Source organism: Cinclus cinclus, chromosome 4 (assembly GCF_963662255.1).
Source record: "Cinclus cinclus chromosome 4, bCinCin1.1, whole genome shotgun sequence".
NCBI lineage: Eukaryota > Metazoa > Chordata > Aves > Passeriformes > Cinclidae > Cinclus > Cinclus cinclus.
In genome coordinates, this window is record NC_085049.1 from 59,790,832 (window position 1) to 59,812,597 (window position 21,766).

The window sequence follows — 21,766 nt, forward strand, 5'->3', positions numbered from 1 at the left end:
CTGTAAGATGAATTAGAGGACCAGCCTGGGCAACTGGGGCATCACCAGCCACTGGAGAAGACCTGAGCCCCTCAACCTGGACATGGGGCTGAAACATCTCGCCCTGTGGCTCTGCACCCCGGTGTGGCCAATGCAGAGAGGAGTGGGCTAGGGGGATGTGGCCCCCCTCAGCACCTGCAGAGTAGGTACCCAGTGCCAGCAGTACCCAGACAGTTCTGCTGTGCCCGCAGTGGACTCGAGGGACGCTGGTGATGGACAGGTACCACCGGGGTGGCTGACATATTTGCATATGTTAATTGCAAAGTCAAGGTGTTTGTGCCTGCCGCGCTCACTTCTTCAGGGGGAAGCAGCAATGACAGGATTCGGATCTACCTGTGCAGTGCTGGTGACGTCACAGGCAGCTATTTCCAGCCCTGTTGCCATGGAAACCACCAGGCCTCAGCACCAGTTAGCAGTTCAATATATAATTTACTTATTCTTTTTCACCTAAGTGATTAGGACTCAAAATACAGAAGCATCTCGCACACCCTCAAATCGTCTGATTGTTTCATAGGAATTTCTCAAAGGTGAAAACCAGCCTGAAATACTGAGCTGGGCACTCTCCAGGGAGAAAAATACCCAGACAAACAAAAGCCAAGATTTAAAAAAAACCACAACCTTTTTCCCCATTGCTTCCCCTGCTGTCCCAACTTTCAAGGGAAACACTGTGGCTCCTGGAAAATTTCACAGTGCTGTCACCATCTGAAGGAGATGAGCCAACAGTGAAGGAGATAAAAGCTTAACACGGGAGCTGCCACATCTGGCAGTGCCTTTGGTCGATCCTGCCCAGGACACCACACTCCCCTGTGTCCTCCAATGCCACTGGCAGGGCAGGGCACCTGCCCCATTCTGTGCCACTAGTGATGGGCAGCACCAGGACACCCAGCAAGTCTCCCCTGGCTGCCATGAGTGACCATTGTGCATTAAGGAACAAGTCTCTCCTCCTTATTAATCTTAGCAGGAGTGCTTCTGTGTGCTGCTAGTCAACGCAACACCTACCAGAGCCCTGAGGAAGGCAGCTGCTCCATCTCCACCCCTTCTTACAATTCACGATTGCAGTGGTTACCCGTATTTTCTACAACTTTCTTAACTAGTGCTGCAGTCAGAGGTGAGGTGATTTCTCCATTTTTTCCACTGCCTAATTAGTCACTGCAGAAGCTTATTTGAGACCCAGGGTTACGCTTTAACATACTGTTTCATTGAAAGAAAATAGAAGTATTTTTACTGGGAGAATTTTCAAGTGATCCATCTGCCTTCAGGTAGTTTCAAAGTATCAGCCTTAATGTCTCTTACTGTGCTTCATTATACTTTAAACCAGTATTTTTCAAAATGGGAAGTTTTAATCATTCATTTTGAGAACCAGCTGCTTTGTGGCTGAATCATGCAGTCTGGCAGAACAATAGGAAAGGCAGCACTCCCCAGCCCCCCTCCCAGTTTCAACCCGGCATGGGCCATCCCACTCTTATGTCCCAAAACAAGTCATCACCAACCATCCCCGCTACATCCCTTCTCCTCACCAGTCCTTCCTCACACACAGACTTGGCAGCAGGGAAAAGGGGACAGCCACCAAGCAAGGGAACAACCTAACAAGGCCAAAGGCATTACAGGCCAGGTTTAAATCAGGCACATTACTCTCTAAACAGCAAGGGAAGACAAAAAAAATCCACAGACAACAAACTTTCTGTAGTTACCTTTTGTTTATGTTTTAAATGCTTTACGTGTTAGAAGTTGTCCTCTGCAACACAGGACAATAATTTGAAAGCCAGCAGGACAAATTGGCAGGGGACTGTGCCAAGCCATGAACACAATAGTCTGAGGGATTATTTTCTAGCGAAAGGAGAGTGCTATCAGACACTGTTATGACCTCAAAGTGCAAACTTTAGAGACCTTCCTAGTCCAAATTATTTTATATGATAACCTGGATGATGCTTAAAAAAAACCAAAAAACAAAACAAGCCTCATTTTTTTTCCCCTAAGTTTAGAAACATAAGGGTAATATCTCAAAAGTACAAATCAGATAATCTACAAAGCTAAGTGAACTGAACAAACCCTTTTCCTTATTCCATCCCTTTGCTTTCTTCCAGCTCCTTGACTTAACCCACCTTTCTCCAAATCACTGCTTTCATTTGTGCTCTACTTCCTTTCCTTCTGTGATCTGCAGCATCTCCTTTCCTCTCACTTTTTGAATAATTCTTCCCATTCCTGCAGCTCAACAGTGGCCTCCTGCCAGTACCCCTCAGTCTAAACTTCCTTTTTTTTTTCTGTCACTGGTCCCTTTCTGCTCCTTCATGCTCTCTGTCCTAATTCTGTTAGGTCACCAGGTGTGTCCCCTCTTCTCTAATATTAAGATTCTTCTACCAATATCAACCATATTAAACAACCAGGAGCTAACCCGATTTCAAAGATAACAGAAATAAAAGATAAATTTACAAGTGATAGAGCTAAGGCCAGATGGGAAGTCAGTAGTATCGCACAGAACAAAATGCAGAATCAGGCTGATCTGTACCCGGGCCACTTCACACTCTGAATTGGATCACAGCACTGACCAATTGAAATAGACTTATGTCAAGTCTAAACCAGAAACAGACACTGAAAACAAAAATGGTTTTTGGCTGTACATTGAAGCTGTGATTAAAAAGATGATCAAATGTTTCTATTTTGGACAAAAACAAACAAACAAAAAACCCCAAACCAAAACAACAAAGAATGCTTTTAAAACCCTTTTGCTACAGTAACTCATTTCACATAAGGAACAAGGCAAGAAAAACATGTTGCAGTGACTTTAGCATTGAAAATTACTGATGCTTCGGACTGAGCTGACAGCTAACTTAAGAATCATCACTAGGGCTAACATCTTCCTTCTTTCCACAGCCTCAGTGGTCTGGCATGTCTCAAAACTTGAAGGGGAAAAAAAACCCCTGCTGATTTCATAGGGAAGTAGCCAAAGAGCCTATTTGGAGGATGAAGTCAACTACATATGGTTCTATTTATTTGTTTGTTTTGGGGTGGGGAGAGGGAGTCAGTGGCAAATTCTCAGCCCTAACAACCAGCTCACAACAAAAGCTTATGAAGTCAAGAGTTCCTCAAAGAAAAGAAACACTCTTAAAGTTTGTGTTTATTACATAAATGCCAACATATTTGTAAGATTCCAAAACTCGGGCAGCATCCAGCTTGAATGATTAGAGAGTATTTCTCCTTGAGGATTTGAATCCAGCCCAGATAAACTGTAATCTAAAACTGTCTTTGGATAGCAGGTTGATACAATTTACACAAAACCTCCTCTCTGCGTACAGAGGTGACACAAAACAGGTACACTAGGCATTCCATGTCCTAATGCACACTTAGACCTCTGCATCACAAACCAAACCCAGCTGCATTTAAATGCATGACCAAAGCTTTATGCATTTTCTTTTAGTGGGGGGAAGAAAAATATCTCCCTAGGAAACAAAAATAGCCCTTCTCTGTGCTTTATGAATGGGAATTGACATAGAAAAGGGCAGGAAATTAGGTAAGGTTGTTTTTTTTTCCTTTTTTTCTGTATTATGACCACGATGCATACATGCATTTCTACGTTTAAGAATATAACCACATACCCAACTCCTATATAGCTGCATCTCATCCAAGCACTGGTCACTTGGGAAAACTTAAAAATTCAAGAATTCTGCGACTCTGATCCTACAACCATTACCAGTTGGGAGCTAACATACATTTCTTTTTTTGTTCATCCTAAAGCTTTGAATTATAATTTGCTCATTAGCCTAATAAACATCTCATCCTTGTGTGGCCCATAACAGCAGAAAGAGTAGTTATTATAGCAGTTCCCCACTGCAGCAGGGGAAGCTTGTTTGACCTCAGCATCCCACAGCACCTTAAGCAAATATGGATCCAGTATAGCCATGATCCTCATGGAGCTTTCCTGCTAACCCAGACACAGGAAAGCAAGAGGTGTGACTCTTCTCTCTCCAGAGTGCACAGAGGCTTTTCTCCAGTCACAAGAGAAAAATCCCATCCCTGGGGGTTCTCTCCATCTGCTCTGGATAAGAGAAAATTAACAGTCTGTGGCACAGGGGCATCATGTGCTGTAAAAAAGGTTCACTAGCTCAAGTGCTTTGGTTGTGCTGAACATTTCAGTTGTGACCAACATAATTTCCTGTCATTCCACTTTTCCCAAGTTTCCTCTACATCTGTCCTGAATCTATGTGAAACTCTTGTTTATACTTTGGTAAGAAAACAAAGAGATATTAACAGTTAACAGATTTTTATTTATTCTGAAAAGCTTCTCAATAAATATAAAAATGACCCCAAAATAATGAGTCTGGTTTGGGGATTTTTTTGTTTCTTTTCTTTTTATTTTTCCCTCAGGTTTTTGGTTGGGTTTTGAATTTTTTGTGGTTTTGTTTTTGGTGTTTTTTTCTTGTTTTTTTTTTTTGTTTAAGAAAAGAAAGCTGAAATTGTGATTTTGATTCTGTTGAAAACTCCCCTGGCCCATTCCCAAAACATATGCCTGATGAGCAGAACGATGACTCTCCCAAATGTACTAAATGGGGCAATTTTGGGACATCTTCCAAACTCTCTTTCCATCTGTCCATCTTTTGCCCAGCAATTCATCATCTCCCCCAAATCACTAACTCCACTGCATTCTTCAGCCCTGGCACTGACGTTTGTCTCCGTCCCACACTAACCCAATCACATCCCACCTCTGAGCAACACCTTTGTTCTCCTTGGAGTTGTTTCCTTTCACAGACAGGACACCAGTTAAATTCTCCAGTTTACCATTCCCAAAGCCAGGTGTCTCGGGGACAGAATCCACTGCTGGCAAAAGGAAGAGGAATCATTCTATGTCACAGATGTTTTCTCCTACTAAAACAGTCATCAATCAAAAAAGCAGAGGCATCAGGTTCTGCCTCTTCCACACCAGCTCACACGAGCTCTAATAGTCCACTTGTCCCGTTTCTCTTTGGGATTCCTTTATAAGCAAGGGTGAATGAACCCTCTAGCACCATTATCTGACCTAACCCAGCCCTGCTGAAATCCCATCATTTGTCTGCACAAAACATGGAAAGAACTAGCACTGATCTTAGGCTCCAGACTACCAATGGTCCCTGTACACAAGAGAGTTAAGTACCAATACGCCTAGAAGAGGTGGCAGAAAGACTCTTATGCCTGCAGCAGGTGAGAGAACAGCAGTTTCCCTGGGAATCGGGCTTTTTCCTTTCGCCTTCTGATTTACAGCGCAATCAATAGGTCTCTGCCCATCGCTGCCACCCCCTTGAGTTTCAGAATTGATGGGCGGCAGCGCTCCGGTGCTGTTGTGCTGCGGACGAACCGCGAAATGCCAGCGAGGCGAGCGCTCGGCTGAGTCGCGCACAGCCAGCGCAGCGCTACGGGCCGGCGGCCTTGGAAAGCCCTGCACGGACCTGGCCGTGCCCAGGCATCCCGGTCCCTCCTGTCAGCGGCCCTTGCCAATGCCATTTCTTGCCCCGCAGAGGTTTTGACAACAGAAATTTTATTCTCGGGTCTCTCTCCCTCTCGCACGTGTATATGCACACACGCGCGTTTCATCGGATCACTTCTCAGCCTGCGATAGCCTTATCACACCCTCATGAAGCTGGGAATACCATTAAATGGGAATAACAGGAGAGGGCAACGGCAGGAAGCAGACGAGTTAGCTAAATGAGCTGAAAACAAGTTGTCAGATAACACGTCAAGACAATCCAAGTCCTTACTTCTGCTGAGGGGGCAAAGAAGCCCCTCCTGCCTCTTTTCCCTCAGCACATTTCCCTGACTAGATCTGGCTGAAAACGCTGCCTTTACTTGGCTAGTTTAGCACAGCATACTTGCAGCAGTAACAAGGAATGTGGGAGACAACTGGGTCCATTCCGTGTGGTAACCGTGCTGATCTCTGTCTATGTCAGCCCATCACAAAGCCGTGCCCCTATGAACAACCTGACACCTGCAACGCAAATGCCAATATCCAATATCGCTCCATCTCCGGGCCACAGATTTCACCTCCAAATGGTGAACAGCACCGAGGAAGTGCAAGCCTGCTTTCATTCAGGTTCTTTCATCTGCTTCCCTTCCCCCAGCACGGTCGGAAGGGGTTCAAGCCTAATTCCTGCCTTCCTTATCAGATGCCCACAGCCAGAGTTTACAAAGGGAAGCCCTCCAGCACATCCTCTTCTGGAGGTGCAGAGAAGCTAAACAACGTCATCAGCAGAGGCAGGCTTGGGTTTGAAGCGCAGCAAGTCGAGTCCTCATCCAGCACCTTCCCTCCAGTGGGACGGCCTGTCTTCTCCCCCTTCCCTGAACTGCACATGTTCCAAATGGTACTGCAACCACAGCACTGCTAGGACCACTTAATACAAACCTGCATCTTGAGAAACAACTATTTAGTGCATCATATCAACAAGTACCTGGTTCACAACTTGACACCAAATCCTGCCCTTTCACCTTCCAGCATCTTTTGAAGGCATTTTCCAGGAACAACTCACAGTAAACCAGCTTCCAAAGCCAAACAGATGTAAGAATGCCTTAATTCTGCATTAAGGTGACACACCTTTTCAAAGCTTTAAGGAAACAAAACACAAACCAAAACAAGCTTCTTCTCCCACTCCTCACAGAATGACATGAAGGCACAGCAGGATCCTGGCTGCTGGTGAGAAAGGCAGTTTCCAAAGCCTTTTCCCCACTTGCCATCTCTGGGTGTGATTGGGAAGCAGGACCCTTTCATAAAAGACAGCCATGAAAAAACCTCCCTGCTCATCACCCTGTCTCATCAGGAGCAAAGGCTCTGCTCTAGCTTGGAGGCCAGCCGTTGTGCTGGCAGGCTAGGGGATATTCTGGGCAGCTGGACAACACCACATTCCTTTGCCTGTGAAACTTGTATGAAATGCTGTGTCTTAGAGAGACACTTAATAGTGTTTAAACTAACACTTTCCAAAAGAGAAACCCCCCCCACATTTAATCAATATTCCCAACTGGCTCAAGTGCTCATATCTACAATGCAAGGAGAAGGGAAACACTAAGGGAGGTAAAGAGAGAAAAGGGAGTGTTCTCAGATTAAATGAGACACGTGAGAGGGAAATGACAAAATGGTCAGCAAGTGCCTTCCAAAGTCACACAGCTGTACAGGAGCTTTTTGTACCAGAGAAGAGATTTTATAGCAACTCAGAATATAAGCTGCTGTCTCCAAAGGAGCACAAGGTATGGTGTGAAGAGAAAGTAAAGGAGAAGGGAAGCTCAAGGTGCTTGAGCAGTTGTAATGTTTTGACTGGAACCAGTAGATGATAAGCTATAAAACACATTAGCTGGATGTATAGGGTAAGTATGAACAGAAGGATCCTGCATTTTTGTCTCCAGCATCTGCAGCTCTGGCAGGAGGCTCCTGGATACTTGGGCATGGAAGGCAAGTGAAATTTCTTAGATGCAGGCACCACCCAGGAGGAGGTCTTGCCAAATTACAGCCTCTGAAGCCACAGGACAGAAGCACATGGAGTTCCTTTGACAGTCCAGAAGACTGGCCAGTATCTTAATTCAATTAGACTTTTGCAAAGATAACAAAGATATCCACAGTGGTATCAGACACAAAATAGGTTATAAACTAGTGCAGACCCTCACATTTTGAAGAGTAAGAAAGCCAACTGACAGAGACATAAAGAAGCAGTTTTTCTCTTAGGGTCATTGGGGTCATTGCTCCAAATTATCCATGCTGGAGTTCTTTACTTTCAGAGGACACCTGGTGTCAGCTCTGGCATCACAGCCAGCTCCAGTGCCCAAGACAGGGCATCAGACCAAATGGGTCAGTGGGCACAACAGCGGGGCAGTGTCTCTGGCACATTACTATGGGCATAAAGCAAACCATGCAGCAATACAGGAACCATGACACCCCACAACAGTGATGATCCAGCAAGATGCCCCGGTAAGAGGCTTGGAAGAACAAGTGACAGTAGACAGCCAACCCCTCACTCAATTTCTTCTATCATTCATGTTTATCTTACGTAACCAAAATAATGAAAAATCCAGTTCTGGAGTGTTTGACATTGAAGTCTGTGCTACCTCACTGCATCAGCCTGCAACCTAGGTCTCAGATGCATGAGTCCTATGAGAAACAGCAATAACCTGCAAATATCAGAAAAGTAGATGCCCCTCCCCAATAAGGATTAAAGATCAAGAGTTCTCGGGAGCAGAAACTTGGCTTACAAAAGAAACTATGAGGAGGGGACGAAGAAGGAAGAATGAAATATAAGGCTACATTTAACATAAAGCTCTTCTAGGGAAAGAAGCTTCTGCTGTGCAAAACCCAGCATGGCCCATCTTTACCTGAACAGCCCACTCATGGGGTCTGATCAACAAAAGTGCATGTTCCACTGCTGTGGGACAGGCTGGACAGGCAAAGGCAGGTGAAACAGAGCACCTCTGAGGTCTCTGTGACCTCCACTCTCCCAAGGCACAAGCTGGAAGTCATTGCTCCTAAAAGGTAATGAAAAATTGAGAAGTTTGAAGAGGGGGAAGATCAGATTCCGTATTTGAGATTCTGGGAGAAAGGAATAAAAAACTGGTTGAAGCCTAGCTTTGCTAAAAAAACCTATGTGCAGACACAGAAACAATGCTCATTTTACATTAGAAACCAGGAAAGGAGGTGGAAGGAGAATGCAAGACAGCGCTGTGTTTCTGCATTAGGGTTTTTAAGTACACTGCAGGATTTCTGTCTCAGAGTACTCATTGAGTTACATCAGACTGTAATGGCCTGTTGATTTTGAGAGATTATGGCAGTGCTGCTGATGCAGGGGGAGAAGAGATGGAAGAAGAAAGATGTGATGCATCAGCCAGCGTGCACACACATTTCAGATGATTACCCCTACACTCCTGTGCAAAAAAGACACGGTGGATTCACAGCAGGAGCAGGACCAGGAGCAGACTCTGCACAGGACCTTGTTAGCAACCAGAGCAGACACAGCAGGCAGGTTTTTGCCCCTCTGGGGCAGCAGATGCCAAAAGCAACATTTCTGCAGGGAAGTCCCATCCAGGCTGGCATCCAGAGCCACATGGCCGTGGCAAGCATAATGGAGGAGGTCAATCCTGTGATCAAGGTGTGCAGCATGTTCCTGAGATGGATTCAATCTCACTCTGCCAGGCTGACAACTTTGCTTGCCTGTCTATTTCTCTCTCCTGTATTTCACAGAAATATGGTATCCCTTCCTTTTCCTTTCTTTGCTCCCGGGCACAAGCAATCAAGAACAAAGGATGAAAGAAAAATGCAGGGGGGGATGGGGGGGGGGGGGGGGGGGGGAGGGAGTGAGGCGGGGGAGGGACATTTGAGAGTTAGGGAGCAATCTTTAGCAGAGAGAAGATAATTTAAAAAAAAAAAAAGCAAAAAGGAGATGCAGAGGCTTGAAAAAAAAAAACCCTACAGTATGCAAATGAAGCAGAACAAAAATCAGAGCTGGGAAAAAAAAATAAAATCACACTAAACCAATCCATGCCTCCATAAGCTCTCCATCTCTCAGACAAGGGGATGCCATTGGGGTGAGGGGTTCCAAACCCTTCTACCACCCTCCACCTCCAGCTGACACCCATGGCTCACTGCAGGCAGGCAATATACCCTCTGGGGCATAGCAAAGGGAGGGAAGAGTAAAGCAATTCTGGAGCAGTGAAAATCCTTGTTTTCTCTCTGAAGTAGGAAGCTGTGGGGCAAACGGAACCAGCCAGGTGCTTCTAACACGATGTCTGTCAAACAATCTGATTTCAAGCTTCACTGGAGGAGTCCCTCAGCAGCTGCTTTAATCTACTGCAGCACTTTTCCCCCACAGCAGGCTGCATTCCCCTTGTGCCTCCTCCACTCTTCCACCAGGACAGAGGTCCCACAGGAGCAGACACCTCCACCTCAGCTGGCAGGAGGTTGCCTCACAGACAGAACCACCTCAGGCCATGCCACAAGCTAAGGAGGATCAGGCTTGAACTGGAGCTTTCCAAAGGGCATCCAGCTGCACCAGGAAAAACAGGATTTTGCTCTTACAGTTGACACACTACTCTTGATGCAGAGCCCTCACACTGCTCATAGGTGGGCACCAGCAAAGGCGGCTTCTTCCCTCCAGACCATGGAGTAAATAACTCATCCATCAGCTTGTTCATTAGTGACAGCATAGCTGGTGCTGTGTTACGACACACCATAGTGCAGTTACCCTTCTACTCATCATCATTTATTTCTTTTCCTTCCAAGGTATGGCAAAACATCAGTGCATGCTCCTCAGATGGGAACAGTGAGGGCTGTAAAAGAGAACTAGGAAGCAGCAGGATTCCTGGCTTTTAGACAAAGTCTGGGGCTGACTCACCTGAAATACCACCTTTAAGAGCCAGGAGTGCTCTCCTTTCATGTAAACAGCAGCTCCTCTGCTGCAGCTTTCTGTTCTCCTTCCTGTCCACATTTCTATTTGAACCATCATTTGTTTGTCCAGTTTTGTCTGGGAACACATGAAGCTAGGGACTATAGGCTATGGGTTGGTCCTAACAAAATATTTTTTTTTAAATCTATCAATATCAGAAACATGGTATTACTTCCACTTATTACTAAGAAGCATCACTTAACTTAGTAAATACTAACAGCTTAGAAATACAAATCACAGTTGTGTTGCAAAGGCTAGTTAAAAAGCAATTTCAAGAAGCTGATAAATTCCACACCAGAGGTGTCTAAGCTCTGGTGGCATGTGTGAGAGCAGCTAAGCCTTGCACCATATTTTATGAAGGACTGTGGACATCAAGGTAAAGCAAACACAGGAAGCTGTACTGGTATTGAGGGCAGTCAGATGTCCAAGGGGAAAACAGCAAGAGAACAAAAATATAGTGGTTAAAGGACAGGGAGAAGAGAACAGCAAGTTTTAGCAGAGATTTCTGCCACGCAGATTGGTAACTCCAATCACCTGCAAAGGTCACTAGCACCTCCAGAAACAGCAGTGGCTGCAGGCACTGGCTGTATTTCCCAGGAGCTCCCTTGCTCCCAAGAGTGACTTCCCCACCCCAGAGACCCACAGGGAGGCAGAGTGAGAAGATAGATGTATGATGTCTCAGCTCACATCTTAGCTAGGTCTGTGTCCCCATCAGTAAGAACCGCCACCACAACTGACACTAATTGGTTCTCTTGTCATGCTGCAGAGGTGACACAGACCACATGGGTACAGACAGGAGGCCTCCCTCTCCCTAGTCCCCTCAGGTCACTGCTAGGTACACTGGTAGAACAGTGTGCATGCATAGCTGGTGTTGCCACGATGTGCGATGCCTGCTCGGTGAAAAAAGAGCATCACTATCTGGAGCGGTTGAGCCTGCGTCACTCACTGCAAGAAATGGGGAGGGGGGAAGACAACTACCAGCTTAAACCAGATTTTACTGGTAGGAGCGTCACCAGAATCCAGGCTCTCAGGGACTTTACAAGGGATCCTGAAACACTACCAGCTGCAGTTGCAGCCTCCATATCCTCCGTCAGCCTGGAAAGACAACAATTAGCACACGTGTGCATTAGTGCATGCATGTGTTTGCATGAGCCTGCGGTGCAAACATACACAATAACCAGTACGAGGAAGGAAGAAATTGTTGTTTGAAGCTCAAAGAAGCTATTTGTAAAAATCTGTGTGCAACTGAGAATGAAAAAAAGGCAAAAAATTACTTTCATCTTTCTGTGAGGCAGAGGGGGCAGGATATTAAACACACACACCCCCCAAGCAATGCCCAGGAAGAATTATGCTGCTCGTGATAAATGCACTTTTCTGGTTCTGTGAAAAATCTGACATAATGAAAGTACCTTGAATGCAATTACTGGCACTTGTTTAGCATGGCAGGGCATTGCACTGCCACTGGGCTCGCTCCTCTCTGCTCCCAATTAGCATGCCAAGTACTCCAGCCACACACATGGGCTCACGGGTCAGGGATTGGCGCGGAGGAGCAGCAAGCAGCAACCTGCCCACCAATGAGGGAGCGAGCGATGTGCTGGAAAGCTCCAGCTTCCTTCATTTTACATCCTCCCATCCCTATCATACTCTTTTCCTCCACTCCTCCAGGGTCTCTGGAGGCAGTGATAAAAACCGCAAGCTCTCCCCCTCCTCTCTCAGCTGGTCTCATTCACGGCTCATGGCAGACCCGGTTTCCTCTGGGGACTCACTAATGAAGACGGCCAACGTTAATCTCTTTCCCCCTCCCTGACGGGTCGATTTATAGTTCCACGGAGAGTCCTGGATTGCAGCCAGAGGGCTTGACACATTCTTCTTGTTCCAAGACGAAAGGGGAGGGGGGAAGGAAGAGACAGGCTTGCGCACACACACACATTTGTGATTTGGATTCAGCTGGAAGATGCAGCTGGAAAACCTGTTTACCTGTTCCGAAACGGCAGCTGAAAGGAACAGTAGCCAACGGTGCCTTTGTATACATGTGTACACTCCAAATATCTTCGTGTTTCCATAGCACCTCTTCCAGTCCAAAGACCCCAAACCACAGGGATCACTCCCTCATCGCCAGGATGAAATAAAGCATCAGTTGTGTGCCAGCAGCATTACCCGTGAGTCATTAGGAGAGGAAGCAAATGATAACTTCTCCAGGATAAATGGCAGCGGGAGGAAAAGGGGAAATTTTAGACAGGCAGAAAGTAATGAATTGGAATTTGGCCAGGACACTGAGGTTACTGTCCCCTCATCTCGTGAGAAGTGTGGTGGGATCTTTAACAATCGATTGATCAAGACCTCGGCTCTGCCTCTCATCCGTAAGAGTTTCCAGTGCTCCTTGCAGCTTCTTCAAGAGCAATGCTGGTGCATGGGCTTAGCTGTGGCTCAGAGAGAAATGCACCCCTCTGGTACCCCCACCTGCTTTTCTACAGCACTGCAAGGCACTGCCTGCACTGGAACTCCTCAGACGTGTCACTCCCACAGGTGCACCTCCAAACGAATCCAAGAGAAGGACTCTGGTATTATTTTACAACTGAGCTACGAGGGAGCATCCCTCCCTTTGCCCATGTGGCAGTCTCTGCTGGAGCCCTGTTGGAGCCCCTAACTTGGCGCTGTTTGTTCAGCTCAGCTGCCCGTGCACACAGCGGACAGAGCTGACAGCACAGCTCTGCTAATAGGGTCAGTCAGTGAGCTACTGCTGCAGAGCCGCAGGGGAGCACAAAACACTGGCTTTATTCCTGTAAGACCTATACATTACGTCCTCGCCCCCGCCCCCTCGGGAACCAAGTGGTGGATTTAAAAGGAGCACTGTCAACTCATTTAGGCCCATTATTTTGCACTAGAAGAAATGGCCTTTACAAAGCTCAATGGAAGTACACTCTCATTCCATCTTTAAGTAATCTTGAAGGTTTCAATTGCAGGGCTGTAAACCACAATGCAAAAAAGCACAGACAAATAGATCAGATCAGATATGAGACTGCCCAGACACAGAGTTCCCCTTGCCAAGCTGACTGCAGAGCAAAAATAGAAATGAACACTGCACATAATTATAGTATTTTACGTTTTCACTGCACTTTCCACCCTGAACGATCCCCAAATGCACACACATGTGCATGTGTGTGCATACAGAGAAGTAGAACATTGGGAAAATTCACTTACTTGTGCAAAAAACCAAGAAATTGTAGTCCAGTGGTAACAGCTTGTACTGAACCAAAGCCTTTATTAACACAAACACACACAAGCTCACAGAAAATCATTATAATGTGAAACAAGACTAAGCCAAGCCATAGCAATCTGTAGATCAGCAGCTCCAGCACTTCTGCTGCTGCTCAGCATTTCCCCCAAAACACAAGATTAGAAACTGATCTTTTATTAGCTCTCGCCCTCTTGTTTCCCAGCAAAGCCCAAGGTGCCAGTTCCACTTTGCTACCACAGGGCAGGGGCAGCTCTGCAGCTGTCAATCCACAGCCTTCCCTTCTCCTGCTGTCGAGTGCTCTGCAGTCTGTAAGCAGGCACACCCCCCAGCCCCATAGACTGCAACAGCCCCATTTTGCAGACAGCAGAACATCTGAACAGGAGAACCAAAGCCAGGGACAGTGCCCAAAACACAGTGCTCCTCTTTCACTCCTGACAGAAGAGCTCATACCAGGAACAAAGGCCTATTCTCCACTCTGTGAGCCACCCAAGATGCTCTGAGCAAGGATGAAAAGAGACAGGAAAGAACACCAGAAGATAAGCAGGAGCAGAGACCTGATGCTCTAGTAGAAACCTTGGACTTTCTCAGGAGGCTAAGAGGCAGGGGAGAGAAGAGTAGGCAGTAGCTCACACGTCAGCCTGGGATGCTGGGTCTCTCCTTTCTCCTTCCTGTGTGTCTGTGGCAAGTCAGTCTTGTGTTCCACATATTAAATATCTCACAGTAGTTTTAAACTCCCATCCGAGCACACAGGCATTTCAATGCTGGTCTGTGGCCAAGCACAGGAAGAATGGGGGTAGGAAGTTCAAGAGGAGACAGAGAAGGAAGCAGCTCTGAAGCACTACAAAAATGAACTAATAGGTCAGAAGCAGGGAAGGAAACAGTCTGAGGTTATGAAATGATATAACAGCTGGCTTGAGAAAGTTGGGTTGGTTTTGTTTTTTTTTTAATGAAAAACAGGAATCACACCAACAACACAATGTAATCAAGTGTAGTACACAACTGCTCGTTCAGGGAAGAGCCTTAGCCCTTACACTAGCATGAGGCCAATATCTGCCTTTGATGCCCCTCAGAAGAATCTGTTCACTCAGCAGCATGCTGCAGTCATGTTTAAAGTTCAGTGAATGCCTGGCCCATGCCTCTGCTGGCAGATATTCTGGGGAAGAAAGATATTTTGTCAAGGACACTGCAACAAGACCCTGTCCCATACTTAAGGAAACAGTCACGGGATAGCCATCATCCAGAGGACTCCAGGTTTTAATAAGGTCACATCTGAAACAGCCCCACCTAATAAGCTGCATGGAAGTCAATTTATTGACCTCAGCACACGAAGTTGTGGTTGCAGGGTGTGTAGGTAATTCATACCTGATGCTCAAGGCCATCCCCTCTGGCTAAAAATGGGAGACCAATCTGATTTCCTAAATTTAATTTAATAATCCAGTACTTTATTCAGGAATGCAAGGAAGAGCCTGGTTAAAACAGGATTTTCATTTTGACAATGTCGTTTTAACAACAAATAGCTGGCTGCTCAGTTCCCTTAGCAGGAGACAGCAGATGCTTAGCTGGCTGATTTAGCAGCAGCCACAACTGCCACGACTGAGCTGCTGGGTGCATTTCACAGGCTGCAATTCCCACTTCCCCCGATGCAGATTCCCAAGGAGGGGGAAGGGCTGAGGAAGTGAGAGGAAAGGCAAGGGGAGAGCTTGGGTGAAGTGCTATTGAATTAATGAACAAACCTCACTGCCACTTACCTGGGACATCCTCACTGGGCTGGCAGGCACCAGCTGCCTTCCCCCAGCCTTGCGTGCACACCTTCCTGCATAAGGGAATTAAACTCCTTTCACCTCTCCTTCCCCCTCAGGAAATAACATGCCCACTTTTTACATGCATGCAACACCAGCAAGATACTCTGTGATCTTCTGAGATCTTCTCCAAAGGCCTCATTTTATGGAAACCAGAGTCCTCAGTAAACAACTAGAAAGTAGGAAGAGCATGTCGTACAGCCTTGTGCCTAAAGAAAATCAGGGCTATGGGAACGCATCGTAGAAGAGGGTATGGTACAGCCAGAGGCCTGTGGCAGAGACTGTCAGAGATGATTTTACAATAATCTTCAAAATTGAAAATAGACATGTGCATATGACTTTATGATTTGGCTTTTGTTGCAGTTTGGCAATTGTATTTTTTAAAACATACAACATAAAAATGTCAAGAAAAAAATTCTCGCCATTTCCTTTACCTCACCCATCTTGACCATCCAGCAACGAAAGCTTTTTCTAGACTGAAAGACTATGAGAATCAGCGGGTCAAGAAAATGGTATCTCCTGAACAGTGAGAAACTGAAAGCCGTGTTGTTAAAAGGGAATGGGATTCTACTCAGCTCACAACAAATTCTGGATGGACTTCACTTGATTTTGCTGCTGTCTATACCAAGACTTGTATTTATTGAGCTGTTTTAAACTGCAGAAAGGCAAAATTCTCTTACCTACAATTAAAGTATTAGAGCTCACAGAAACATCCATTATACCTCAGTAGCAGTTTGCCAAGGCCTCCAAAAAATTAAAACACAGAGCACACATAACTCTTTATTACAGCCTTAGGTATATCAGGCTTGATGACAGTACCATTTTTTAAATCCATTGTGATGGGGTGAATGGGGGAGATAAACTGGTACAAGCCTAGTTTAGAAAAACATTTCCTTTGGGTCATGTGTAAAATTAATCTAGACCTAACACTAGAAAGCACGCTCAAGGAGAGAAACAAAATTCTTCCATTTTTTTTATAAGCATACTATCAGTGGAAAAGATTTGAGTAAAAATAATATGTGAGTGTGCTAGCCCACTGTTATTGCTGGCTACTCAAGCAAAGTAGGACTTCAACAACCCAGAATATACAGGGCTGGGAGCCTGGAGGGTGCCTGTTTTTTATTTTGTGTCAATTCACATACACGCATGCTCCTAGGTAAGTGAAGATGCTGTCAGCAACTTCAGCCCACCTGGAAAAGTGGGTTAAGAAAGCAGTGGACTCCCATCAAAAGCTAGGTCTTACCTGCAGAGGGGCACACAGGAGAGGCAAGCTGAAACACTTTGAGCAGATGGGTAAAATTACCTAAAACACCCATGTGGACAGATTTATACAGAATGCAAATGTATCCCTGGTTTACCTGCTTTACTACTAAACCCATTTTTACAAAATCAGCTGAAAGTTAATTTCAATCTAAATAAGGGTATGGTCAGATCAGCCAAGCAATTGGGTCAGGGCAGACTAACAAGTTGTTGTCCTTTCAGACAGATATCAGTAACTCACCATATGTGTTTCTAGTCTTCTGCAACACAAAGAAACTTACAATATCCTCCAAGAAATCTCCCACAAACTGTTTTTGTGAGACTTAAAAATCAGAGGGGCCAGTTTGGCTGGGAGTCAGCAATCTGGTATGTTGGCAGGGGCAGGCTACAAAGGATATCCCAAGAGTTGCCAGTCTAGCACGCCTTCTTGGCTTCAAAATTAAATAGACATCAAATTCTTAATTTTTCCCCCAAAACAGAGCTTTGACCCTGTAGGGATGCTGTCTCAGGAACACCCAGAGAAGGTGCCACTAAGAAGAGGCATATCTGCTGTGGGACATTTTCCAGCCACTCAGAAACACTCAGAAACAAGAAGCCAGGCAAGAGCTGTTGCCAATTCACACACATTACTCCAGGACTGGGCAGTGACTCAAGAAAATTACTTCCTGACATCCTCCCAGCGGTGACCGCAGCCATGCACCTGCCTCAAGAGATGCTAGTGTGCCTTTATGGCTTTGACAAGAGATGCCTCACATGCACTGGCTTCCTTACTTGGAGAAGGGCCCTGCCAAGCCACCAGGGCTCAACACGGGGTGGACAGATCTCCTATAAGTGGACATTGAGAGATGAGCTTGTCACTGAATACAGGGTAAATACAGAGCTGGCACAGTAGCTGTTTCTTGAGGAAGAAGTTGCTGGCAGCAGGGAAAGCCCTAGTTGGTGTCTACCTGATTTTAAGCCCTTCCTGCCCTAGGGTTACATCACCCTTGACTGGGATTTTGTAAGAATGAGAAGACAAGTACAGAAAGATGTCACTGCTCCCCCAACCCTCCTGCACCAGGAGTCAGCTGGGTGTGGACTCAATCCATTGTACCTGAGCATACCAAAACCCTTCCAGCCAACCTGCCACAATGTCACAGCGCCATTCTCTCCTGGCAGTCCCATCTCATCAGCACACACCAAGTGCCAGGGCTCCTCACTGTTTGCTCTCTCCCCCTCTCACCAGGGCTATGCAGCATTAATGTTTCACTGGCAGCTCTCCCTCTCCTCACAGCCCCATCAAGCACATCTCTGCTCTGACCTACCGCCCCAGGCTTCTGGCTCCTGACCCCCAGAACCCACAGCTGCCCCAGCCTGGCTGCCCCTCAATCCCAGCAGTGCTCTGCATGCCTTTGGAACAGGAAAGCAGCAAAACCCCTCCTCACCCCGGGCAGCCAGCTCGGACCACCAGCCTCATCCTGCCTGCAGCTTAACTGGCATATTAAGGCTGGCAGGGGAAAATGCCCAGCACCCGCCCTGCATCCCTGCCAGCCCCCTCCCTTTTCCAGCTAAACCCTTTTGCTTAAACCCTTTTGTTTCTCAAAAATATTTCTCTGCAGAAACACAGCAATTATTTCAGAAAAATCTCTCCCCTCACCACTGGTAGAAATACCATAGTCTGAGACAGTAGCTCTCTTGATGATTGCAGACAGAGGAATATTCCAGAAAAAAAAGGAAGGTTTGGGGAGGGGGAGGGGAGGAGGTATCTGGGATCCAATCTTTCTCTCCCTGCCAATCCCCTCCATCTCTAGCAGATTTCATTTTTATCAACAGGATTTCTGTGAAATTTTTACTCAATCCTCCCTCTCTCCCATTTCAACTCCCAGCTAAGCTCAAAGGTACACAAGAATAACGTGCTGCCACCCTTTTCTCACAGTCTGGACAAATAAGTCCTCAGCTAGCCACATGGAAGCCATTAAAAATATATTAACATACCCAGCAGGGGTCTGTCACTTTTTCTTTTCCTCCTCCTCCTCCCCCCCCCCCACCCCCCCCCCCCTTCTTAAACACAGAGAAGGAAGAAATCTTGCCACAGTAACAAGAGGTTTTCATCAAGTCTCATTACCTCAAGCACAGCCGTGCACCACAGCCCCCACAGAGAACAGCCTTCGGTTCCTGCTGTCATTAAAGGAACAAAGATCTTAAACAAAAATTAAACCCTGGACAGCATGGAGTTGGGAGCACGTGAACAGATCAGGCAGGGAGGGTAGGAGAAAGCCAAAGGGAAGAGCAGGAGCAGAGCCACCATACAGGGCTCCGCTCCAGCAGCTCGGGAGGGATGGGGCAGGTTAAATGTGTCCCACAGAGAAGGACAGAGGGAAGCATTTTCAACGTTTCGAGCCAGCATCAAGGTATGCTGTATTTCCCACACTTAGTGACACAGCAACATCCTGGAACATCAATAAGGCTCCGGGTGAAACCAGACAGGCAATCATGATTAAAAAAAACCCACAATGCTTTGTCTCAATCTATGCTGTTCCATGAAAGGAGGATTTTGCACACTTTGACACGTGTCCATTTTTACTCCAGGGGGTCCTCATCCCTCGCAAACACTAATGTGTCCCATGCATCCTGGCGTGGCTACACAGCACATCTTAACCTACAGCAGCTGCTCTAAGCCTGAAGCAGGTGGCCGCTGCTGTTTAATAGCTCGGGAGGAGGGTTTGAAGGGCGGAGGCAACAACTCTACATTTAAACAAGGGATTTCTGTACCAGGGGGTTGTTAGTCAAAGGGCTATCAAGTCAAAGTGCTCTTAAACTGTAGTTTTTGAAGTATTTATTTGAGCAAATCGCTGGGTTAAGCAGCTTTCCTCTCCACCTTGGCTACTTTAATCCAGATCAATTCCCTGATCCAGTTCAATGTGCAGCAGCACGTTCAGCTGCACTGGCACAGCTGAAGAGGCAGCTCAGAAGCAGCAGCAAGAACTGCTGAAAACAACCCTCATAAAACAACACCCTTAAATTCAACAGGCACGACACTAAGTCCCAGGGAGCAAGGCACTGCATGCAAACCCCATGAAAACAAAGGGAAGAGGAATACTTCATACAAGGTTAACAGGGAAGAGATGAGCTGAGTCAAAGAGGACATAAACTAAGCAAAAATCTGGTGACAATGTGGCTATGGTTTATGCACCTCTAGACAAGACAGAAGTTTTATTTCTGCCATGGGAATGGAGAAAAGCAAAAAGCTCTCCTTTGTGAAGTGGACAGTACAGTCAGGAAAGGCAGAGCTTGCAGAAGAACCAACAATGGCAAAGCACCAATGAAAGGTGAACAAAGAGCTCTGAGGATCAAGGAGGATAGAAACCCACAGCTGGTGAAGAGTAAGAACTGTGTGGGGATACCAGAGAAATAACTCACTGGCAGAGCAGTGAGGAGCAGAAGGGAGACAGGACATAAACTAGAGGACACAGAGGCAGGATAAGGATATAGAGGGTCCATGCTGGGCACAGAGAAAGGGATCAGGAAAAATAGTAAGAGAGCTACTTTACATCTCTGGTGTCACAACCATTCTGGTTGTGATCAGTTTAATGTGTAATTGTCCAAACAGTTCATACACTCCCTGGTTCCGGAGTAATTACACCCAATCTTTTAAAAGACATCACATAACAAGGTCTACCAAAATTACAGAAGCAGATAGCAGACTGTGCTAGAAACAGACTAGAAAACAGAGTCAGCTTCATAATGATACAATGTAAGTCAAAGATATATTTGCCTCTGCAGCACTGAAACATGCTCTACTCATCCCACCTTGGAAAGGGAATGCAAGAAAGAGAGAAGGTTCAGTAACAAAGAGATGTGAAAAGTATCAAACGATTTCAGGAAGTCCACATGTGCAAAACAACAGCCATGCACTGCTGAGTGAAGTCTTCTAGTGCCTCTATACCATAGTGCATACCAGGGCTGTGACACTGGGTGCATGCTGCTCTCCCCAGGAAACCTGTCCATCTGCTCACAGCCAGCCACCACAACCTGGCCTAACTGCCACCAGCCTTGGAAGAGTCACTCCTTGAGGAGCTAGCAAGGCAGACTCCTCACCCACACCTGCAAAATTGGATACACTGCATACAGAATCTACACTGCTGAGCCTCATGGTTGGTATTTCCACAGCCTTGCAGACGAACAGCTTGGCTGGGTTGCTCTTCCTTGCTGCTTCAACATAGACAGCTCAAACTCTGTCATGTAAAAGAAATCAAAAACCCTGCTTTAAACTGATTGCAGGAATATACTGGAGTCTTACCCACACTTTCGGGTTTGACAGCAACATAATTAGGTCATGGGATAGCTGTGCTGTAACAGATTTCTTGGACTATCCAAGGTAGAGACACATACAAATGTTGCTTCAGCATTATTTCCTTACTTGCCAGCAGCCTGGACTCTTGAAAATGGACTCAGATGACAAGTCCATCTCAGATCACAAGTCAGGCTCTTGATGTGGGCTCCCAGATCTCAACTTCTGCAACAGCCTCCAACAGCAGCCCTGAGGACAGTAGAGTCTGAGCCAAGGTACAGCTGCCTACAACTGAAACAGGCCTACAATAAACGCCAGAGGGGAAGGAGCAGCAGGCTCTAGGCAGCACATGCAAGGAAGGCACTGGTATTGATGCAGGCTAAGGTCATCCTAGGGACCACCAGTCTGGCACCCATGGTTAAAGACCAATCAAGAAATGTTTACTGACAGAAAAGTCCATTAGGCTGTGGAACTGGCTCCCACTGGAGAGTGGAAGAATCCTCATCCCATTTCTCTGTAAGGAGTGATGGGGACAGGCAGTAGGAAATCAAACCCTAAGACTGGTAAGACCACCTGGTAGGGAAAGTCTCATAAGATGCCTCAGGAGTAACACAAACTTAAGAAATTTCCTCCTGCAAAACATCTCCTCCCCAGTTTTGCCAACACTGCTGCTTGCAAGGCAGCACCATGGATTAGATCACTGTAGCCTGGGTCATTTCATGTGCTTGGAGGAATGGGGCTTCTAACCCACAACAGGCAACTAATGTATGTTACAGCA